The 16,814-nt window shown below is 44.5% G+C and overlaps 1 pseudogene; it reads right to left on the bottom strand.

Annotated features, from left to right (window-relative positions):
* Positions 1 to 3,644: 3,644 nt before the first annotated feature.
* On the bottom strand, positions 3,645 to 3,737 carry LOC111553189 (annotated as a pseudogene).
* Positions 3,738 to 16,814: the final 13,077 nt, after the last annotated feature.

Below are 16,814 nucleotides of genomic sequence, written 5' to 3'. Positions count from 1 at the left end.
CAGGTGATCCACCTGCCTTGGCCTCCCAAAGTGCTGGGATTACAGGCATGTAATCCCAGCCACTGCACCTGGCCTTCTTTTTGTTGTTGTTGTTGTTGTTGCTTTAAAGAGATGGGGTCTCACTGTGTTGCCACGCCCAGCCTTCTTTTTCTTTTTGTTATTTTTTTTTTTTAAGAGTTGGGGTCTCACTGTGTTGCCCAGACTGGTCTGAAACTCCTAGACTCAAGCAATCCTCCTGCCTCAGCCTCCCAAAGTGCTGAGTTTACAGGGGTGAGCCACTGCTCCCAGCCAAATACTATATTCTCCATCTGCGATTGGTGGAACCTGAGGATACGGAGGGCCAAATGATTTTGTTTATGTGGACAAAGAAATGAAAGAAGAAGAGAAAAATGAGGAGGAGGAAGCAGGGAGGGGAAGAACAGGAGGAAGAGGCGGCAGCCCTCAGTAAGGTACCTAAATGGTAAAAAGGTTTCATCCACATATATGCTACAAAGTAAATCTTTTTAAAAGTACATTTTTCAAGAGATAAAGAAGTAGACAAAATGGTGAGTTATCATGAAACAAATAGATGGGTCTCTCTTTTTTTTTATTCAGAGCTTTATCTTGCATTTTCAGGTGACCAGTATGATTTTGTGTTTTATTTTTATTTTCATTTTTAGTTCTAGTCATTCTCCCCCAGGAATCTCATTCCTGGTAGTTCCATCACCTCCCACACCATCCCAAATGTGATATTCCATCCCACTCTGAATCTGGATACTTGACTCATTTCTGAACTTTCATTTTAGTTGCAAATCTCCCAAAACTATAAGTTAGCTGTCAGCTGTTGGAGGTTGATTTGGGGGCACCTGTGAAACTTGCCTCCTGATTTCATAAGGACGTGGTTATCTTGTAGCTGGTGTCTTCTGTGCCTGATCACTTGGGAATGTGGGAGAGGTAACTGGGAAGGGGCCACTTGGACCCTCCGGTAGTTGAACCATCCTTTGCATTTCACCAGGACACTTCTGGACCTCCTCATCTCCCTCCTGTGGCCTGGTAAAGGAAGCCACAATGTCAGTTACAAAGGGCCAGATGTCTAGTACTTCCCTGGAAATTCAAGTCACTGTGAACCGGTGACATGAAAACAGTCACAATCTATAATATTTTACAGCTACACAGCTTGGTTCTCTTCATTCTTAGCGCCTTTCTTTCTTTCTTTTTTTGAGACAGGGTCTCGCTCTGTTGTCAGGCTGGAGTGCAGTGGTGTGATTATGGCTCACTGGAACCTCTTTCTCTGGGCTCAAGAGATCCTCCCACCTCAGCCCCCCAAGTAGCTGGGACCACAGGCATGTGCTGCCACACCCAGCTAATTTTTATTTTTTTTGGTAGAGACAAGGGTTCACCATGTTGCCCAGGCTGGTCTTGAACTCCTGGACTCAAGCAATCAGTCCGCCTCAGCCTACTAAAATGCTGGGCTTACAGGCATGAGCCACCAAGCCTAGCCCATCCTTAGTGATTTTAATATAATAAATGTAGGTAGATGTTATATCTTCTGTATGTTATCATTTATCTATTTTTCACATTTGTGTTAGAATTATTCTTTACTTTCTTTGAATTGTCTCCTATCTTTTAGGGTAGGACTTTGTTTAGTTCTTAAATCATTGTTTGTGATTCTGAAGGCCTTTCTAGGGAGAAGTCATTTGATCTCACCCAGAGAAAAACACAGTCGAGGAGGCCCTTGATACTGAGAGATTTAACATCTCTACCAAGAGTGCCTCCAAGGTCTGTGTAGAAAGTGCATCATGCGGAAGGAATGAGATTTAATCTCAGGCATGGGTGGAAAGGAGAAGCATGGATGTGAAGAGGGTGTGGCATGCATGCGATGGTGCATTTCCAGGGTTCCTGGGGAAGTGGGAAGCAAACCCGCCCAACCGTCTTCTTTATCCCCCTTGTCATTCAAGGTAACAGTGAAGGGCAGGGTCCAGGCCATTGCCTTGACCTGGAATGGAATCTGCGCGAGATTCCATTTACAAGAACCAGATTCGATTTACAAGAAGTAGGAAGAGAGAGGAAGGGCAGTGAAGGTGAGACCCCACAAGACTCTCGAGCCCAGAATCCACTCGTACTTTGACTTTGTTCTTGTGGGTTTTTTTGTTTTGGTTTGGTTTTTGGTTTTTGTTTTTTGTGTTTTTTTGAGACAGAGTCTCGCTCTGTCGCCTAGGCTGGAGTGCAGTGGCGCAATCTTGGCTCACTGCAAGCTCTGCCTCCTGGGTTCACACCATTCTCCTGCCTCAGCCTCCCGAGTAGCTGGGACTACAGGTGCCCACCACCACGCCCTGCTAATTTTTTTTCTTTTTTTTTTTTTTGTATTTTTAATAGAGACGGGGTTTCATCTGTTAGCCAGGATGGTCTCGATCTCCTGACCTCGTGATCTGCCCTTCTGAGCCTCCCAAAGTGCTGGGATTGCTGGCGTGAGCCACCGCGCCCGGCTTGTTCTTGTTATTGTATCACTGTGACTAAAGGAAGAGGAATGTTGATGAATGTTTCATTATATGGCATTGATACTGATATTTTTATTATATGTTATCATGGTTCTTGCAAATTTGGGCTTTTGGGAAGCTCTCTGGGAAAATTCTTTTCAAGTGTCGAAGGTCTAGACTCTAGAGCTCGAATCAACCCCATTTCTCTTCCTCTCCATCGTGATTCTCCCCTCAGCCCCCATGGTCTCAGTCATCATTTGGTATCTCCATGGCAGCCGCCTCTTCGCTGGTATCCCGGGTTTCAGTCTAACTTCCCCCACGCCCAACTCCCATTCTCTTCAGAGATTTTTTTCTTCTTTTTTCTTTTTATTCATTTTTCTTGTGTTTCTTTTATATATTTTTTAGCATACTTGTTAATACCATTTCCTCAAATCCCTTTTTACCACGTTTTTTAATTTAAAATTTGAAAATTTGAGATACAGATTTACATGCAGTTGTAAGAAATAATAAAGAGCCTATTCACAATTTTACCCAGTTTCGCCCAATAATAACATCTTGTGAAATTGTGGTATGTCATCACAATCAGGATATCAACCTTGGGGTGGGTGTGGTGGTCAGTCCTGTAATCCCATTGCTTTGTCGGGCCAAGAAGGGAGGATCATTTGAGCCTAGGAGTTTGAGACCACCCTGGGCAACATAGCAAGATCCTGTCTCTACAGATTTTTTTTTAAAATATAATTAAAAATATATATATATGGGTTGGGCACAGTGACTCACGCCTGTAATCCCAACACTTTGGGAGGCCAAGGTGGGTGGATCACATAAGGTCAGGAGTTCAAGACCAGACTGGCCAACATGGTGAAATCCCGTCTCTACTAAAAATACAAAAACTGGCCGGGTGCAGTGGCTCACGCCTGTAATCCCAGCACTTTGGGAGGCCAAGATGGACGGATTGCCTGAGCTCAGGAGTTCATGACCAGCCTGGGCACACAGTGATTGCAGCATGTGCCTGTAGTCCCAATTACTCAGAGGCCGAGGCAGGAAAATCACTTGAACCCAGGAGGCAGAGGTTGCAGTGAGCCGAGATCACACCACTGCACTCCAGCCTGGGTGACAGAGACTCCATCTCCAAAACAAAACAAAACGAAAAATAACAATAACAACAACAACAAATATATATATATATATATATATATATAATGCTTCATGAATGTATGTGTCATTCTTGCACAAGGCCACGTATGGTTCCAATTTTAGTATATGTGCTGCCAAAGTGAGCACCATTTTTTTTTTTTTTTTTTAAGTAGCCCAGTTAGGTGACATGTGCCTGTAGTTTCAGCTACTCTGGAGACTGAGGTGGGGCATCACTTGAGCCCAGGAGTTTGAGGCTGCAGTGAGGTGTGATTGTGCTACTGCACTCTAGCCTGAATGGCAGAGTGAAATCCCGTCTCTCTCTCTTTCTCTCTCACTCTGTCTCTCTGTGTATGATCTCTACATTGATATACTCTACTGACCTTTTTCAAATTTCCCCAGTTTTACTTATATTTATTTGTGTGCATGTGTATTTATGCTATAAATTTTATGTGTGTTCACCACCACAGTCAAGGTGCGGAGAGTTACATCACAGGGTTTTCTTTTAATGCCTTTGTATGACCACACCCATCTCCCACCCTAACTATGGGTAACCACTAATCTGCTCTTTCCTTCTAAACTTTTTTTCATTTCAAGATTATATAGCTGGGCGTGGTGGCTCATGCCATAATCCCAGCACTTTGGGAGGCTGAGGCAGGTGGATCACCTGAGGTTAGGAGTTCAAGACCAACCTGGCCAACATGGCGAAATCCCGTCTCTACTAAAAACATAAAAATCAGCCGGGCGTGGTGGCAGGCTCCTCTAATCCCAGCTACTCGGGCATGGCGGCAGGCTCCTCTAATACCAGCTACTTGGAAGGCTGAGGCAGGAGAATTACTTGAACCCAGGTGGTGAAGGTTGAAGTGAGCCAAGATCGAGCTACTGCACTCCAGCCTGGGAGCAAGACTCCCATCTCTCTCTCTCTCTCTCTCTCTCTCTCTCTCTCTCCATATATATATATACAGAATCATACAGTATGTAACCTTTGGGAATTGGCTCTCCACCCCCCAGATTCATTCAAGGTTTTGTATGAACTATCAATAGTTATTCCTTTCATGGTTGAGTAGTATTCCATACTATATACCATGTTAAATACTCATCAGTGTATGAGTGATCCAGTTTCTCTGCATCCTTCTTGACAGCACTTGGCGTTGTCATTATTTTTTACTTTACATATCCTAATAGATGTGTAGTGATATCTCACTCTGGTTTAAATTGCATTTCCCTGATGGTTAATGATTTTGAACATCTTTTCATGTGTGTTTATTTGTCATCTGTATACCCTCTTCAGCACAATGTCTTTTCATGTCTTTTGTTCATTTTCTGTTTTGTTTGTTTGTTTGTTTGTTTGTTTTTCCTGAGATGGAGTTTCGCTCTTGTTGCCCAGGCTGGAGTGCAATGGCGTGATCTCAGCTCACCAAAACCTCTGCTTCCCTGATTCAAGCAATTCTCTTGCCCCGGCCTCCCCAGTAGCTGGGATTACAGGTGCCCGCCACCTCGCCCGGGCTAATTTTTTGTGTTTTTAGTAACGACGGGGTTTCACCATGTTGGTAGGCTGGTCTCGAATTCCTGACCTTAGGTGATCCGCCTACCTCAGCCTCCCAAAGTGCTGGGATTACAGGTGTGAGCCACCACATCCGGCTTTTGTTCATTTTCTTTTTTCTTTTCTCTTCTTTTCTTTTCTTTTCTTTTCTCTTCTTTTCTTTTCTTTTTTCTTTTCTTTTCATTTGAGATGGAGTTTTGCTCTTGTTGCCCAGGCTGGAGTGCAGTGGTGCAATCTCAGCTCACCACAACCTCCGCCTCCCGGGTTCAAGTGATTCTCCCTCCTCAGCCTCCTGAGTGGCTGGGATTACAGTCATGCACCACCATGCCTAGCTAATTTTGTATTTTTAGTAGAGATGGGGGTTTCTCCATGTTGTTCAGGCTGGTCTTGAACTCCGTACCTCAGGTGATCCACCCACCTCAGCCTCCCAAAGTGCTGGGATTACAGGCGTGAGTCACCACACCCAGCCTCAGGTATGTATGTCTTTATAGCAATGTGAGAACAGACTAATACACCATCTCAGACTACCCCATCTACATAGGCTCTACTGTTATTTTCTACATCAGCACCCAGCCATTACCAATTAACTGCTGATTCATATTCCAGCCTTTTTGTTTTTTACTGTTTAGTATTTAATTCCTCACCAGATTCTAAATTCTGCGGCCTCATCCTTTCACGCCATCACCCAATGCTTATTTCAGGACAGTATGCCCTCAGTAAATATTTGCTCAGAAAACTAACTAATGAGGACATTTTAAGAAAACTTTCTCCCTGCATACAGTATTTTCTTAGGAATTTCAAGAAGATAAAAGTTTTATTTGGGATCACTGCTTTGGACAAAATTATTTTTAGGTAAACTTCTCCTATCCAGATCATCTTTAGTTTATTTATTTTCTCTCCATAATTTAAACCAGAAAGGAGATTTCAATAAAATTGTGCTATAGAAAAAAAGCATAGGCAGCAAACTTGTGCTTATGTAGTCTGCTCTCACGGAATTCCTCCGACTTCCCTGGCATCAAAGATACCGTTCCTCTACTTGAGAACCTTACAGTCCAGTAAGGGGGCATGTGGGCGAACAGGCATCTAAATCCACTGTGGTAAAACATCGTGGGAAGGACCCCTGATGGTTCCTTTCTTAAAAGGAGGCAACACTTTGGCTGAGTCTCAAAGGATACAGTGAAGTCAGCCAGGCAGAAGCATGAAGGAATGGGACTGAAGCCCTGGGTACCCCGTGGAAGAAGAGCAGGACCTGTGGCTGCAAGGCAGTAGGCTCTGGATTCTGTGGGCCTTGAGTGTCACACACAGAGGGAGCTCTGAAGGGTCAGGGAAGCTTTGTGACCAGATCGTATTCTGGAATGATTGCACTGGCCTCACTGTAGACCATGGACAGGAGAACTGAGAGAGAAAGCAGAGGCAGTTACAGAGAAAGACCTGGATCCAGGCAGTATCGGGGGGCAGTTTTGTTTTTTTGCTTTTTGAGACGGAGTCTCACTCTGTCACCCAGGCTGGATTGCAATGGTGCGATCTCGGCTCACTGCAACCTCTGCCTCTCCGGTTCAAGCGATTCTCCTGCCTCAGCCTTCTGAATAGCTGGGATTACAGGTGCCCGCCACCACGCCCGGCTAAGGAGGGGGCAGTTTTGACTGATATAAGGTAACTTGTATCAACAGCATTTGTTGACCAAATGGTCAACAGGATGGACAAGGGGGCTGGAGCCCAGGAGAAGAGAGGGAAGACATTTGGTTTGGTTCTCTTGATTCTTGGGTGGTGTTGCCCACCTATAAAGAAAATTCAGGAAGAGGAGCCACTTTGTGTGAAAGATGTTTAATATAAGGTACCTATGGGTCAGGAATTCCAATAAAAATATATCTACATCTGGAATTCAGATTGCATATCATCTTAGAAATCATTTTCCCACTGGCCAGGCACAGTGGCTCACGCCTGTAATCCCAACACTTTAAAAGCTGAGGCAGGTGGATCACGAGGTCAGGAGTTCAAGACCAGCCTGGCCAAGATGGTGAAATCCTGTCTCTACTCAAAATACAAAAAAATTATCCGGGCATGGTGGCGGGCACCTGTAATTTCGGTTACTGGGGAGGCTGAGGCAGAGAATTGCTTGAACCCGGGAGGCAGAGGTTGCAGTGAGCCGAGATCCTGCCACTGCACTCTAGCCTGGGTAACAGAGTGAGACTCCGTCTCAAAAAAAAAAAAAAATTATTTTCCCTATGCAAATAACTTTTAGATAAGGTAATTTTACCCCCAGAAAATTGAAGACATTGAGATGCCCAAGATAATTTTCGCTGCAGGCTCATGTTGGAAATCATGATCATGAGGAGACCCCTTGCATCCTTGATCCAGTGCTATGGACTGTGGAACATACATAAACTATGAACTATGAGATCCTGACACAAGACTACTTTTCAGTGGAAATGGAGAACTGGAATAAACTACAGAATTCTGCTTCTTGGGCAACTGGAGGTAACCTCAGTGCAACTCCCTCATTTTACTCTTGCCGGAAAAGTTCATTCATTTGTCCAAGATAACACATTAAGATAGAATTTTTTTTTTTTTTTTTTTTTTTTTTTTGAGACAGAGTTTCACTCTTGTTGCCTGTGCTGGAGTGTAATGGTGCGATCTTGGCTCACTGCAACCTCTGCCTCCAGAGTTCAAGTGATTCTCCTGCCTTAGCCTCCTGAGTAGCTGGGATCACAGGTGCCCACCACCATGTCCAGCTAATTTTTGTATTTTTAGTAGAGATGGGATTTCACCATGTTGACCAGGCTGGTCTTGAACTCCTGACCTCAGGTAATCCACTTGCCTCAGCCTCCCAAAGGGCTGGGATTACAGGTGCGAGTCACCTTGCCTGGCCTAGACAGAAATTTAAACCTCTAAGCATTTTTGTCTTTCCAACAAAGAGAAAGTGAGCATGTGTTTTGAAAGTCTGAGTGTAATGGAGTGTAATGCTGGGGTCTGTGTGGGGTGAGGGTAAATGTCCTGTGTATCCTCTTGAGCAATTCCATCACCTTCTCCCGTGAGCCTAGTACACAGAACCTGGTAGCTGGTATTGTAACCTGGAGCATGATAATTCACTGGCATTAACATAACTCACAGTTTTACTGGGCAAACCACTTGTGAAGAGTGCCCCACCACAGGATACAGGTCAGCTGCTGTTTGACATTCACAAGAAAGAGGAATACCTGAGTATTCACTGAATCCTGGAGCAGCATGGCAAGCCCACAGCTCAATAGGAACGTGCAGCTGCTCCCAGGCCAGCCGCACATGGAACTGTGAGGAAGGAGGCTGTTCTTTTTGGCAAAGAATATGCTATGTCTTGCAAAGGCTAAGAGGCAGGGATGCAAACAGCAACTGGACTTTTCAATAGTTCCACGCAGCTGAGAAGGATAACGAACACATAGAATCCAAAATTATCTCTGTAGGCTGCATTTAATATGTTAGAATAAAACAAGGATAATCCAGGCAAGGTGGTGTGCACCTATAGTCCTAGCTACTCATGAGGCTGAAGTGGGAGGATCACTCCAGTCCAGGAGTTCAAGGATGTAGTGTGTTATGATTATGCCTGTTAATAGCCTCTGCACTACAGCCTGGGCAACAAAACAAGGCTCCATCTCAAAAAAAAAAAAAAAAGAAAAGAAAGAAAAAAAAAAGAATCGAATAAGGATAAATAATAAAAACCCACCGCAGTTGTGCATAGTGGCTCACACCTGTGATCCGAGCACTTTGGGAGGCTAAGGCAGGAGGATCACTTGAGCCCAGGAGTTCAAGACTGGCCTGGGCAATACAACAAGACCCTGTCTCCAAAAAAAGAAAAAAAAAAACCCCACCATAACAATAACAACAGCAAAACAAACTCACAAACAAACTGTGCAAGTACAGATGAGAATATGTGGTAACTAGAAGCATATGTAAAACAGCCCTAGGAGTTCTGATTATCTCAGTATGAGTCAGCCATGTATGATGAGGGTGCTGAGAAAGCTAATAGGGATTTAAGGTTCATTGAAAATACTCTGCTGATCAGGATTAGGGAGGTGGCAGTTCCTTCTTGCTTTGTGTTGATAAAAGTATAAAAGTAGGATTCTATGTTTCAATTACATACGTGGCTAACATTTACTAAATGTTTAATATATGTCAGGTGATGGCCTAAACACTTCACATGCTCCCACTTAATCCACACAACAAGCCTCAGGTCGTGTCCTGTTAGTGCCTCACTTTTATACCCAAGGACACTGTCACTCAATGGAGCAGTACATGCCAGTCCAGGGGCCGACTTGGGTCTGTCTGACCAAACTCTTAGCTGGGAATGGGATTCTCAAAAGATAACTATTGAAAAACTGGTGACCTGGCCAGGTGCAGTGACTCATGCCTGTAATGCCATCACTTTGGGAGGCCAAGGCAGGAGGATCATCTGAGGTCAGGAGTTCGAGACCAGCCTGATCAACATAGAGAAACCCCATCTCTACTAAAAATACAAAATTAGCCAGATGTGGTGGTGGGCACCTGTAATCCCAGCTATTCGGGAGGCTGAGGCAGGAGAATCGTTTGAACCTGGGAGGCAGAGGTTGTGCTGAGCAGAAATTGTGCCATGGCACTCCAGCCTGGGCAATAAGAGCAAAACTCCGTCTCAAAAAAAAAAAGAAAGAAAGAAAGAAAAGAAAAACTGATGACCTGAATAATTCAGGAGGCTGGGTTAGGAGGATCTAGAAAACCTAACATACAAGGAATACTGGAAGAACCAAAACTGTTCAACAAGGAAAAGAGAAAAATACTTGAGTCCCCTGAAGTCACAGAGAAAAGGAATGAGACTATGCAGCATATGGCTGCAGAGGGTTGAATAGAACCAGCTGATTAAAGGAATAGGGAGGTAGAGATGAGAATACTTAAGGACGAATTTGCTGTATAAAACAATAATGGGAGGCCAGTGCGATGACTCATGCCTGTAATCCCAGTACTTTGGGAGGCCCAGGTGGGCAGATCACCCGAGGTCAGGAGCTAGCGACCAGCCTGGCCAGCATAGTGAAACCCTGTCTCTACTAAAAATTAAAAAAAATTTAAAAAATAAAAAAAGATTATCCAGGCGTAGTGGTGTACGCCTATAATCCCAGCTACTCGGGAGGCTGAGGCAGGAGAATTGTTTCAACCTGGGAGGTGGAGGTTGCAGTGAGCCAAGATCGCACCACTGCACTCCAGTCTGGGTGACAGAGCAAGACACCCTCTCAAAATAAACAAATAAAGAAATAAATAAATACATAAAACAATAATGAGGCTAGGCACAGTAGCTCACACCTGTAACCCAAGCAATTTGGGAGTCTAAGGCAGGAGGACCACTTGAGCCCAGGTGTTCAAGACCAGCCTGGGCAACATGAAAAGACTCCATTTCTACAAAACAATTTAAAATTAGCTAGGATTGAGGTTGGATCAGTACATGCCAATCCAGGGGCAGAGCTTGGTCTGTTAGCCAGGCATGATGGTGCGTGCCTTGGGAGGCTGAGGCAGGAAGATTGCTTGAGTCTAGGAGTTCAAGGCTGCAATGAGTTATGATTGCGTCACTGAACTCCGGCCTGGATGACAGAGTGAGACCTTGTCTCTAAAACAAAAACAAACAAACTAACTAACAATAATTGAAGCCCAAAAATGGAACTGGCTGCCTTCGGAGGCACTGGGTTCCCACCTCAGCAAGGATTTCAGCCGGGAATGAATGAGGCCCATGGACCCTCAGTGCAGAAGCAGATGTGGGTCTGGAATTATTCTTTTTTTCTGCCCTCACAGAGCATCATTTTTTAAACAACAAAAATATATATACAGGACAATATTCCGTAATTTGGCACTTTATGTAGTGAAGAGAAAGTTCAGGTTGGGTCTTAAACAGCTGTAAGTACTGAGAGTAGTTCTCTGCAGTGATGGCAGAGAAAATGTGGAGAAACAAGAACAGTAACTTCTTTTCTTCTTTTTTTATTTTTTGAGATGGACTTTCACTCTTTCGCCCAGGCTGGAATGCAGTGGTGTGATCTCGGCTCACTGCAACCTCTGCCTTCTGTTTTCAAGTGATTCTCTTGCCTCAGCCTCCCGAGTAGGTGGGATTACAGGCACGTGCAACCAAGCCCAGCTAATTTTTTTTTCTTTTTTGAGACAGAGTCTCGCTCTGTCGCCCAGGCTGGAGTGCAGTGGCACGATCTCGGCTCACTGCAAGCTTCGCCTCCCAGGTTCACGCCATTCTCCTGCCTCAGCCTCCCGAGTAGTTGGGACTACAGCCACCCACCACTGTGCCCGGCTAATTTTTTGTATTTTTAGTAGAGACAGGGTTTCACCGTGGTCTCAATCTCCTGACCTTGTGATCCGCCCACCTCGGCCTCCCAAAGTGCTGGGATTACAGGAGTGAGCCACCGTGCCCGGCCTAATTTTTGTATTTTAGTAGAGATGCGAGGTTTCACTATGTTGGCCAAGCTGGCCTACAAACTCCTAACCTCGTGATCCACCTGCCTTGGCCCCCCAAAGTGCTGGGATTACAGGCGTGAGCCACCACGCCTGGTCTGAGAAACAAAAACGTAGTATCTTTACAGAGGAAATCAGGAAGTTAGCAGCATCTGAGATTTATAGCATTTAATGAAGGTCTTGTACCTCTATTGTTGCCTTGTTAAAAAATATAATAAATTGGCTGGGCACAGATCACGAGGTCAGGAGTTCGAGATCAGTCTGACCAACATGGTGAAACCTTCTCTCTACTAAAAATACAAAAATTAGCCGGGCATGGTGGCTCACGCCTGTAATGCCAGCTACTTGGGAAGCTGAGGCAGGAGAATCACTTGAACCCGGGAGGCGGAGGTTGCAGTGAGCCGAGATTGCGCCACTGCACTCCAGCCTGGGAGAATGAGTGAGACTCCGTCTCAAAAAATATATATATATAATTTATTTATTTATGACATTGTAAAATAGTGTTTAAAAGCAAAGTTAAACAAGAGATTTTGGCATCTTTTAAAAAGATTTAGCAGAGCCTTCATCTAATGATATATTAGGATAATATATAATATTACACAGATTCTACAACCTGCCTTTGGTTCTCTTTACCTTACTAATCCCAGAGCAAACAAAAGCCTCATGGCTAATAGTATTTCCACCTTTCAGCAAACCTTCCTGAAAGAATCGATATTGATAAGAGTAGCAATTAGCCATTTTACTGCCTAGTATATATTAACAAAAGTAAATTAGCAATTTTTTTTTTTTTTTTGAGATGGAGTTTCGCTCTTCTTGTCCAGGCCAGAGTGCAATGGTGCGATCTTGGCTCACCACAACCTCGGCATCCAGAGTTCAAGTGATTCTCCTGCCTCGGCCTTCCGAGTAGCTGGGATTACAGGCATGCGCCACCACGCCTGGATAATTTTGTAATTTTAGTACAGACGGGGTTTCTCCATGTTGGTCAGGCTGGTCTTGAACTCCCTACCTCAGGTGATCTGCCTGCCTTGGCCTCCCATAAGTGTTGGGATTACAGGCATGAGCCACCGCGCCCGGCCTAAATTAGCAATTAAAACCCCAAATTATTCATTGTTAGATTGGCAAGTATTCTTTTTTGGTAGTTGTTTTTTTCTCTCACTCTCCTAGAAGTCTAGGGGCAGAAAGATTGTGTATTATGACTATCAATTTAAACTGATAACTAAATTAAGCAATAATGAATGCTCTTACATGTATGTTTATTTGGAAGTAAGAACAATTCTGTTCGTCATAAAGTTTTTGGTAATTCCAAGTTTGGTCTCAAAATAAAGATAACTCCGTAGTCAAATTTGAGAAGAGTATGAGTGTGGTTCATAACAAATCATATTAAAATTTTTCTAAGAACAGCTGGGTGCGGAGACCCACGCCTGTAATCCCAGCACTTTGGGAGGCCAAGGTGGGTGGATTGCTTCAGTCCAGGAGTTTGAGACCAGCCTGAGTAACATAGTGAAACCCCATCTCTTCTAAAGATACAAAAATAGCTGGGCATGGTGGTGTGTGCCTGTAATCCCAGCTACTCGGGAGGCTGAGGTGCGAAAATCACCTGAGCCTGGTGGGTCAAAGCTGCAGTGAGCCATGATTGTGCCATGGTGTTGTTTCTTTTTTCATTGTTGTTGTTGTTTTGTTTTGTTTTGTTTTTTGAGATGGAGTCTCACCCTGTCACCCTGTCACACAGGCTGGAGTGCAGTGGTGTGATCTCGGCTCACCTCTGCTTCCTGGGCTCAAGCGAGTCTCCTGCCTCAGCCTCCCAAGTAGCTGCAATTACAGGTGTGTGCCACCACACCCAGCTAATTTTTGTATTTTTAGTAGAGATGGGGTTTCACCATGTTGGCCAGGGTGGTCTCAAACTCCTGACCTCAAGTGATTCACCCACCTTGGCCTCCCAAAGTGCTGGGATTACAGGCGTGAGCCACCATGCCTGGCATCAAAACAAAACAAAACATCTTTTTTCTAAGAGAGTGAAATGTCATATTTGACTTCATGAAGAGTTTGTTTTTATAAACTATACCCCTTCCCCATCTATTTAGTCAACTATGATGATTTTAAAGACAGATCCACAAATTCCTCGAAACTCCTCTCTTCAAGATTTGGAGCTAATTCCTCTCCCCTTGAGTGTGGTCTATATTTAGGGAGTTTTTCATAGAGAATAGAATTTGACAGAAGTGGTGGATTGTCACTCCTGTGATCAGGTTTTTACAAGACTGTGGCATGCCTCATTGTTCTCTCTCTCTCTTTCTCTCTGGGGGAAACTGTGTCATTAGCAGCCCTATTGAGAGACCCACGTGGTAAGAGGCTAAAGCCTTCTGCCAGCAGTCTGTGCTTAGAAGGGAAAGTTCCAGCCTCAGGCAAGTTTTCCCAATACTGTAGCCTCAGCCAATAACTTCACATGTCCTGAGCCAGAGAAAGCTAGTTAAGCTCCTCCAGGATTCTTCGCTCTCAGAAACCATGTGAGATAATTCATATTTGTTGTTTTTCATGTTATTTATTTATTTTTTAGGGATAGGGTCTTGCTCTGTCGCCCAGGCTGGTCTTGAACTCCGAGCCTCAAGTGATCTTCCTGCCTCAGCCTCCTAAAGTGTTGGGATTACAGGCAGGAGCCACTGCACCAGGTTATGTTTATTATTTTAAACTGCTGAATTTTAATGTAATATGTCATGCAGCTATAGATGACCAATACACTGTGTAAGAAAAACAGTTTCTTCTAAAACGAAAAGAAAAGCATCCTATATGGACAGGTGGGGAGAGTAGCAAGGCAAAATTAAAACAAACAAATGTGGTGTGGTGGCTCACGCTTGTAATCCCAGCACTTTGGGAGGCCGGGGTGGGTGGATCACCTGAGGTCAGGAGTTCGAGACCAACGTGGCCAAAATAGTGAAACTCCATCCCTACTAAAATACAAAAATTAGCCAGGCGTGGTGGTGGGCGCCTGTAATCCCAGTTACTCTGTCGTCCAGGCTGGAGTGCAGAGGCTGAGGCAGGAGAATTGCTTGAGTCCAGGAGGCAGAGGTTGCAGTGAGCCAAGATCGTGCCATTGCACTCCAGCCTGGGTGAAAAGAGCGAGAGACTCCATCTCAAAAAACAAACAAACAAACAAACACAAAACTCTGCAAATATTGACTACGCTATACTGTGTGGTAACAACAGGAAGTCTTGTAATGAATCGCAGTCATTCCCCCTTATCTGAGGTACTGCTTTCAGCAATCAGTTGCTGCCCAAAAATATTAAATGGAAAATCCTAGAAATGAGCAATTGGTAAGTTTTCAATTGCACACCATTGTGAGTACTGTGATAAGATCTCGTGCTGTCCTGCTTCATCCCACCTGGAACGTGAACCCTCTGCTTGTCTAGCGTATTCACGCTGTCTACAATCCCTGCCTGTGAGCCACTTAGTAGCCCCCCAGGTTATCAGATGGACCGTCACAGTATCACAGTGCTTGTGTTCAAGTAACCCTTATTTTATTTTATAATGGCCCGAATGTGCAGGAGTAGTGAGGCTTGCATATTGTTGTAATTGTTCTATTTTATTATTAGTTTTAGTTGTTAATCTCATACTGTGCTTAATTTATAAATTAAAATTTATCATAGGAATATAAATATAGGAAAAAACATAGTATATATAGGATTCATTTCTATTCATTGTCTCAGGCATCCACTGCGTGTCTCAGGACATATCCCCCATAGGCAAGGGGGACTGTTGTACTAGAATGACACAAATTTCAGAACTATAAGAAACCTGAGTTCATGCCTTTCATTTTACAGAAAGGGGAGCCCAGAGCTTGACCTGCCTAAGACCGCACAGCTTGTTGACAGAGCCAACACTAGAATTTTACTCACTGGATTCTCAGGCCACTACTTTTTAATAAAAATATCGCAGAAAACCTGTCAGCCAAACTAGTTGAGAATGACAGCTGGGTAATAGGCTGACAGCTAAGAAATGTTCCAACTTAAAGAGAACTCGGCTGCGCATCATGGCTCACACCTCTAATCCCAGCACTTTGGGAGGCTTAGGTAGGAGGATTGCTTGAGACCAGGGGTTCGAGACCAGACCAGCCTGGGCAACATAACAAGACCCTGTCTCTATTCAATATAAAAATAGTTTTATTTTATTTTATTTTATTTTTGAGACAGAGTCTCACTCTGTCACCCAGGGTGGAGTGCAGTGGTGCGATCTCAGCTCACTGCAACCTCTGCCACCCAGGTTCCAGCAATTCTTTTGCCTCAGCCTCCCGAGTAGCTGGGATTAGAGGCACCTGCCACCGCGCCCAGCTAATTTTTTGTGTTTTTAGTAGAGGCGGGGTTTCACCATACTGGTCAGGCTGGTCTTGAACTCCTGACCCCGTGATCCACCCGCCTCAGCTTCCCAAAGTGCTGGGCTTACAGGGGTGAGCCACCATGCCCAGCTCAATATAAAAAATACTTTTTAAAAAGAGAACTTGAACCAGGCGCAGTGGCTCACACCTGTAATCCCAGCACTTTGGGAGGCCGAGGCAGGCGGATCACTTGAGCTCAGGAGTTCAAGACCAGCCTGGGCAACATGGCAAAACCCCACCTCTACAGAAAATACAAAAATTAACCAGGCATGGTGGTGTGCGCCTGTGGCCCCAGCTACTCAGGAGGCTGAAGTGGGAGGATCGCCTGAGCCTGTGAGGCGGAAGTTGCAGTGAGCTGAGATCTCACCACTGAACTCCAACCTGGGTGACAGTGAGACCCCATCTCAGAAAAAAAGAAAACAAAAGAACTCAACTCTCTTCTCCAAAGATAGGTGACATCAGGAAAGTTGTGAGGCACAAAAGAGTATAAGTTTCCAATTTCTCATTTTATAAAGTAGAAAAAAGTTTAATTTTGTAAAATATGTGTTTGCCATTCCACCCCATGGGCTGACCTCCTTTGGAGTCAGGACCCCTGCCTGCCCTTCCAGCCTGAGTCCCTCACAAACTCCTACTCATGGGTGGCATGTAGCCTCGACACCACAGAGACAGCCTATAAAGGACCTACTTTGGGCACTTGCTGGAGAGTATCTAATCAAGGTACTTCTTGGGCTTGCGCACCCCAAGACGAGTGCACAGAACACAACGCGAATTGGATGAAGTTTATCTTTGGGTGCCCACTTTCCTTTTAGGTGGACAGCACTCACGGGGTCAGATTAAGTGTACAGCGGTGAATAGAGACCATCGCTGGCCTCA

This window comes from Piliocolobus tephrosceles, chromosome 7 (genome assembly GCF_002776525.5).
Source record: "Piliocolobus tephrosceles isolate RC106 chromosome 7, ASM277652v3, whole genome shotgun sequence".
NCBI classification, from domain to species: Eukaryota; Metazoa; Chordata; class Mammalia; order Primates; family Cercopithecidae; genus Piliocolobus; species Piliocolobus tephrosceles.
Note: the sequence above shows the minus strand (reverse complement) of the source record. Positions and strands in the feature narration are given on the sequence as shown.